Below are 7,845 nucleotides of genomic sequence, written 5' to 3' on the forward strand. Positions count from 1 at the left end.
CTCATCCAAGGCCACACAGCAAATGCATTGCAGGTGGAATCCAGTCTCCTGGATTCACACTGGATCATTGGCCATTGGACCACAAAAGGTTCAGACAGCCAGTTAACAGATCCAAATAATGTTTTAATGTCCGTACGCTAATCAGAGTTCATGACTGAGAAACAGGTTGCCCAAATCTAGCCAGTAAGAGCTGCAAGTAAACTCTGCCCAGTTGTTTCCCTTCTTCCCTTCTTCTGTGTCACAGTGCTCAAAGAAGGAGAGTAGTGAGATTTCCAGTGAAAGAGAAGAGTGGGGAGGGGAGGCAGTTGTTTAGCACAACCACTCCCTTCTCCTGGGTTGACATCAACCATCTGGACCTTTGTTTCCCTCCATTTTCATTGTGTGATGTTTACCTTGGGCCTAGCCTGACATAATAATTATAGCCAAATATTTGCTTAAATTCGGATTGTGGCTTTCATTCCATTCTCCTCTGGCTGAAGACAAAAGAAATATGTATTTGGAAATGTTCCAGCATGTCCCAGAGATGCCAGGACTATGGAATTTGCCAAAGCCTGATAGAAGCATCCAGAACCTTACAGAGGCTTTGATGCATGAGCCATCAAAGCCTATGATTCAAAACCAAGAAGCAATGAAGATGACGTCAAAGAGTTATTCTTCCTGACTTTAGATACAGAACCAGTGGTGGGGATACCTGTTTAGTGCAAAGTTCAGAAGCATCTACAGGAACAAATATCTAATAATTTCATTCCTTAAATCAAAGCCTTTCCCAACATTTTTGGGCACAGTGTCAGCTTTACCCATGGCAGCACTTCTGGATGATCTTGCACAATTTTCTTTAGCATTTACTACATGGTAAATTACTACTATGGTCAGGGAAGTATGCACAATACTGGTGCAGCACTGGAAAACAGATAAGCACCCAACTTGCAGCTGTTTGATACCTGAGAGTATGGGACTGAAAAACCGTGGAAATATCAACATAAAATTCAGCTTTGTAAACGTATGGCTAAACCTTTTCACATTAAGTGGTATCTTTCTGTTTCTCATACTGACATTGATTTTCATATTATACGACTTCCTGTAAAATAGGCTTTTCGATGGTCCACCTAATTACCGTGCCTTCTGATATTTAGCCTTTAATATACGATTAATATGTTCATGATTAATATAGAAGGGTTCTGTATTTTGGAATCAATTTTATACTTAGGAAATGTAATTGTTACCGACAGTGCAATAAAAAGTTTTAAAAATAAACCCACAGTAATGATGATGAGGTTGTTGTTGTTGTTGATGATGAATTTATTATTTATACCCTGCCCATCTGGCTGGGTTTCCCGAGCCACTCTGGGTGGCTTACAGCATATATAAAAACAAAATATAACATCAAACATTAAAAACTTGTGAGTCCTCATTCTATCTGTGGCATGACCACTCACTCTCAAATTTTGCAGAGCTTTCTGTGCAAGAACCCAGGCTCTACTTTGACTTCCTGACAGCCATTTTGCAACTGACTGCTCAATCTATACAGTTTCTGCCAGGTTAGTAATGCTTCTGGGAGGGTGGTAGGACTCTGATTTCCTGAGCCTGTCTCAACTGCTCCTGTCTCCGCTCCACACTTCAAGTGGCCTGGAGGGTGAGAATAATATGGCTGGCTTTGAGAACTCGGAATTGCTGAATACAAAACCCTCAGTTGCAAGACTCTTTGCGTGCCTGAGGATATCTTGGATATGTACTCCAACCACATCTGCTAAATATGATGTGAATACACATTTAAGAGCATATTACCGGTAATACTACAGCTGTATGTGGGTTTTGCCCCACTTTTAAACTGTCATGGCTTCTCCCATATAATTCTGGGAATTGTAGTTTGGCAAGAGTGCAGAACATTCTCAGTTACATATCCCTACATTCCCACACCAAACTAGGGCTTCCAGGAGGGAATGACTAGTGTACCCGTTTTAGTCTGTAGTGCAGCTATGGCCTTGTTCTTGGTTCCCAATACTGTAAGCTGCTTTTGTGCAACGTCCCTTGCAAGCTTTGTTCATAGTACCACCCAATGAAGGTGTAGTGGTTAGAGCCTTGGACTAGGCACTGAGAGGCTGGTGTTCAAATCCTCACTGGGTGACCTCAGGCCAGTCACTGCCTCTCAGCCTAACCTATTTTGCAGGGTTATTGAAAATGTTGGGTTATAAATGCAATAATTAAATAAAATCTGTCTAAACTCCATTGTTAGTTTAAATAGATGCTGTGCGTTTTTTCTTTTAAAAAATTGTTTAGGGGTAATAGGGGTACAGTACTCTCATTTTCCTACTCATATTGAAACACTGCCCCTAAACAAGGCCAAACTTAGATTCGCAAAATGTTTAGGGGTATGTGTACCCCTGCGTCTCCCCAGAAAAAAAGCACTGAATAGACGTCCTAATTTCACTCTATCTAGTCAGAAATTCTAAGCTCTTTTAAATTCAAGGGGTGATTATCAAAGCCATTAACAGATGTTGGGGTACTTTGAAATACACATAGTTTACTGAAAAACATAAAGCAAATAAACAGACTAGCCTCAGAAGATAATCCCAAACTTCTTATACTATCATTTAAACAAAAAACACCCAGATATAATCCATACAAAAATATATCCAAGTTACAGACTGCTGGTATTAATAAAGCAATTAAAGTGAAATGAGAAATAACCTTTCTTATTGCTCTGCCAGACTGAAGCAGGAAGTAAAACTAACCAGTGAGTAATAATGAAATTTCAGTACCTCTAGACGAGACAAAGTAAAACCATCATTGCTCTCTGCACCAAATGATGCCTTACCTGAAAGCACAAAACCTATAAGGACACCAGAATTTAACCATCATTTTGTTGCCTCCCATGAATTGAAAATAAATCCTAAATCTGCCAGTAAGAATTCTCTGCTCTGAGCAGCACCCCACTTCTGTTCTGAATCACTGAAATACCTAGGCTAGCATTTACTAAGATTACCTACCCACGCTCAAAAAACAGTCTGAGGTATAAAAGGGTTTTTGCAAGGTGCAATTGATTACTCACCAGGTGATAAAACTCCTACAGCCTAAGCACACTGTGTTGTGTTGCTATGCCAGCCTCCTCCCAAGCAAAGTGAAGAGTGCAGAAATCCTGATGGAGACTATTTTCATAAGGTGTGGGGTGGGGAGAGGAGAGGCACTGTTGTTGTACCATGTGAAGCAGAAGAAGACTAGCTCCAGGCAACAGACGACTGTTTCAGTTATTACTTGAACAGGAGGAGCAGCACTGATAGAAATGACTCAGTTACCAACCTAGAGCTATTTGTCAGAACTAGCGGACTTATGTCCTACTTTACAGAGGATGGTCCTCTCTTTGAAGGGCTGTCAGAGGGCAGTCCTCTATTTGAAAGGCTGTCCAGTCTACATCTGATTTTACAATAAAGAGCCCTCAGACTGGGGAGCAGGGGCCTTAGCATTTGCCCTTGGACAACAGTGAGAACTTGGATAGCAAGATTGAGCAGATGTGTTTCTATTTAAATTATTATTTTCTAATTTTGCATCTTCTACATATAAATTAGAATATGTAAATTATATACAAATCATCTATCACCTTCCCTTTTTGGTGATGAATTTCTTCTTTTTGGGTGATGCACTGTGGCCACCCCTGTCTTAAAAAAGAAGATGCCAAATGTAGAGCTGCTCTTTAAACCTCATGGTTTTCAGTCTGTGATTGTGGCCTCCTTGAAAAATCCAGAATAACGGGTGTGCACTTCTGTTTGTGACATCAGTTTACCTTATTGCACAAACATACTAGCTCTTTTGCTGCCCTTTTATCTCATACTATGGGCCCTGGGCCTCATCAGTTAGTTATGGAACCACATGGTAGTAGGAGGTAAAACATGGTGGGTTTTTTACTACATTCTGCCATTTTACTGTATATAGCTGTATGAATCAAGGCCACTCTGCTATTAGCTTACCAATATTGCTGCTTTCATTCTTGCTGTAGACCAGAGCTTTCCAAACTGTGTGTCACAACATGTTAGTATGTTGGCTGCAGTGTGTAGGTGTGTCACACAAACGCTCCCTGCACTCCTCCCGGGGCTGGAAAGGGGTTAGTTTAACCTCCAGTTTGCTAATAAAACTGAATTACTGTGTCGCGAAATGATGCATGTCTAAAAAGTGTGTCACCAGCATGAAACGTTTGGAAAGCTTTGCTGTAAATTGTTGTAAATTGCCAGGGCCAGTCCAAAGCATTTGGTTATCTAAGGCAGAATAGCAAATAGCACATACCCCTTCCTTCTCCAAAGTCAAGGTTCATAATGCAGTATGCCAGCTAAGTTACTTTGGGGCCTAAGGCCAACAGCAGCAATCCCCAAAGCAACTTGCCCTTCCCTAGCAGTAAAAAATACAATAACAATAAAATAACTATTTGCTGACCTCAAACCTCAAGTCTATCTAATGGTAGGGCCGGCCCTGGTAAGTCATTTGGGTTGCTAGTTATTGTTGCTGCTTGTATAGAAATATCAGAAATATATGCAGTAAACTTCAGATCTGAAATGACATTTCCCTCAATTACTATGAATATATGTGATGATGAAGAAGAAGAGTTTGGATTTTATATCCCGCTTTATCACTACCCGAAGGAATCTCAAAGCGGCTAACATTCTCCTTCCCTTCCTCCCCCACAACAAACACTCTGTGAGGTGAGTGGGGCTGAGAGACTTCAAAGAAATGTGACTGGCCCAAGGTCACCCAGCAGCTGCATGTGGAGGAGCAGAGACGTGAACACGGTTCCCCAGATTACGAGTCTACCGCTCTTAACCACTACACCACACTGGCTCTGACATGTGATGCCATGTGTCACGAGGATCCCCTGCTCTGTCATGCGTTATCTCAAAAGTTGTATTTGCACATTACATGTACCGAAAACAAATATAACAAGTTTGGCTTCCTCCTCCACCAGGCCTCCTGTTTCCTATTCTTTCCCCTACGTGAAGAGGACAGGGAAATTCAGCCTGAAGTATGGCAGGGACATTGGAACAGACCTGGATCCTTAACACTGCAGCTTTCAAATAAACAAGATCCCTATTCAGATCTGGAGCCTGCAAAGTTCAGCTGGCAGATGAGTGTGATGCTAGCAGGTGGAATACTTGCCACTGAAATGTTCAGACATTGCAGTCTTTATGCACTCTTAGTTAGGAATATGTACAATTTATGTAAGTGCTAGAGATGGGGGTGGCATCACACAAAAGGTTGGGGGCAGAATTGTGCCTGCTCAAAAAGGATGAATTACTCCTACAGGATCCCATGTCAGTGGCCTTGTACCATCCACATCATTAGTACAGCTGTTCAGCATAAGGGCTACTAAGGTCCAGTCCCAGCACCAGTGAAAGAAGACAAGTTGAGCTAGCACCAGTGACAGAACCTTCCCTTTGAACTGATAAGCTACTGGTTCAACACAGATATGGAACAATTTAATGTACAGAAGGAGTTTTCAAATTTTGGTTTGTAGCCTACCTTGGCTTCATCTGCAGTAGTAGCTTGGTGGATCACAAGTTTCATAGGCCTCTAGCTCTCCAGGTTTCACATGGTATAAAAAGGCACCAGTTGTTACTTGGGGTAATTAAGAAAGTCATTTCTAGTGTGCTGAATGCAAAAGGGGCTCCCTCGGGTCTTGTGCAGCAGAACCTTTAACAAAGGCTTCCTTTTGGATTGCTAATTAGGCAGTGGAGTTAAACTGGTGGTAAAACCAAAATAAATAAACCCTAAAGAATTCCAATTAAGCAGTGTGGCTAGAATCCTTTCTCATATTAACGGTTTGAGATTCTTGCTCTCTTGATTATTTGACAGTTCTCCTGTTGTCATGGAAGTGAAAAAGTACCTTTTTAAAACCTTTTCATAAGACATATGGATATGCCTCTTCTGTTCTTTAACTCCCCCCACCCCATTTAAACGGCTTTTTTTTTTTTTTTTTACAAAGTGGTTAGTCATGCTGCAAGGGGTACCTGTCTTCTTAATTTATATATAGCCAAAGTTTGTTTTTCACCCTCTTAAAATCACCCTGCATTTGAAAATATACATCATATAAATTAACATATGTACAAAATATATGTAAATTTGTGGTCATCATGGGCCTGTGCCTGACATCCCTTAAGTATTTCGCAATGCCCCCTGACTGCTGGAGAGAATTATCAGCTGATTTTTTTATTTTACTTTTGGAGACCCTTTGGGAAATGCTCAGCTTGCTGTTCACAGGAGTTGGGGGAAAACTGAACACCAATCATTACTTCTTCCTTTCCCTTCTACAGTATTTCTTTTGATGTGTAGGCTGAGTGAAGACCCTGCTGGTCCTTAGGTCTCACTTTTTTCCCTTCCCACTTCCTTGCATAGTTACTCAGCATGCCTTCAGGTACAGCCAGCTTCAGGGAGTTCATGCAGAGAAGGGAGCGGCCTCTGTGCTTTGCCCCAGGAAAGGGAGCTAACAGTTGATCCTGATAACATTACAATGACTTCACTGCTTGGCACAATCCAGCTGGGAAGCGGGGTGCCAGCAGCAATCATACTAACAGCAATTTTCCTCCAAGTGAGTGCAGAAAACATAATCCAAGAATTGCAGAGAGAAGGCACTTGAGGGGGCAGAGAATCAGAGGAGACCTGTCATTTCTTCTCCTACCCAAATACTTCTCTGTTCTCTACTTCCCAAGAGCTCTGGGTCTCCCAAAGTGTGCTGTAGATTACAGGCATGCCTTGTTCCAAGTTGTTATATATTTCCAAAAAGAATGTATTGTTTTCATTTATAACTGAGTCCCTGGAGGACAGCTGTGGGAGGTCACTCAAAACCTTTCACCTTTTGTACTCTTAAATTAGTTCAACGCAGCTCCTCTATCTTTGCATGGAAAAAGTCTACAGACATGGTGGCTGGGTCAAGGTTGTCCTGGCAAAAGTGGATAAACACATAGCTTGGCATCGAAGCATATAATTTGTGCTAAATATCCTACTTCATAATTGGCTTTTTGTGCAATCAAAGCTTGCTTCCAACTTTTTTCCTTCTGCAGTAGTTCCCAAGCTGCAAAACCCTGCAAAAAGAGGATAGAGGTGAATTTACTCTCTCAAGTCACAAGGTTGCTTTTAAAAATGCTTTTACAGCCTCAACTCGTTCAAGATGCCCTTTGACTCACAGTGAACATTGTGCAATTAATTCCGAGAGACATGGAACGACAAGTCCTACACCTTAGCTCTTCTAGGGACATGTTTCCAAAGAGGCGCAGACACCTGATATGACCTTTATATTTTTGATGTCTTCTGTCGTGCCACACCATCAAATGAGCAGGTGCACTTACATGCCAGAGTATTTCATACTTTTCCTGAAGGGAGATAACCACATATAGTAAAATGCATGATAACTACATTGTGTGAAGTGCAGGAAGTATCTGTTTCACGAAGATACATTTTGGGCATCCTTGTGGCAAAGGAAGAATTTGTGGCCCCATTCACACATTGCAGTAAATGTGTATCCTCTAACTGGAGAATACCCCATTGCAGATAATTTGTAATGTATGGCTTGTAAATAGTATTTTATTGCCTTCCTTCACCATCTCTTTAGTATTCCAAAAAGTGGAATAGTGGGGGGTGCCTTCTCCAATGTGCAAACTACAGACTGTGAATATAACTGGCACTGTGACACAATCAGAATTTGTTTTAAAAACAATCACAAAGCAAACATCCACATGACTTCTTAAAAACAATTTTTTTAAGTGTGGATAAATGTAAGTTCAAGTTCCATAAAAAGAGATATTTACAATGAAATATACTTCAAACTTTGCAAAACAGGCACGTTCCTGTTAGGAAATTCCCCCCTCC

At 41.2% G+C, this 7,845-nt stretch overlaps 1 protein-coding gene across 1 annotated transcript in view; it reads right to left on the reverse strand.

Annotated features, from left to right (window-relative positions):
* The window catches only part of MYH9 (myosin heavy chain 9), an 85,820-nt gene extending 82,650 nt beyond the window's left edge, over window positions 1-3,170 (reverse strand). Inside the window, exon 1 of the mRNA XM_081879452.1 lies at window positions 3,050-3,170. The gene's annotated coding sequence lies outside the window, so the exon portion shown is untranslated. The remainder of the gene's footprint in view (window positions 1-3,049) is intronic.
* Between the last annotated feature and the right edge of the window lie 4,675 nt (window positions 3,171-7,845).

This window comes from Podarcis erhardii (genome assembly GCF_964252035.2).
Source record: "Podarcis erhardii genome assembly, chromosome: 10".
In the NCBI taxonomy this organism is placed as follows: Eukaryota; Metazoa; Chordata; class Lepidosauria; order Squamata; family Lacertidae; genus Podarcis; species Podarcis erhardii.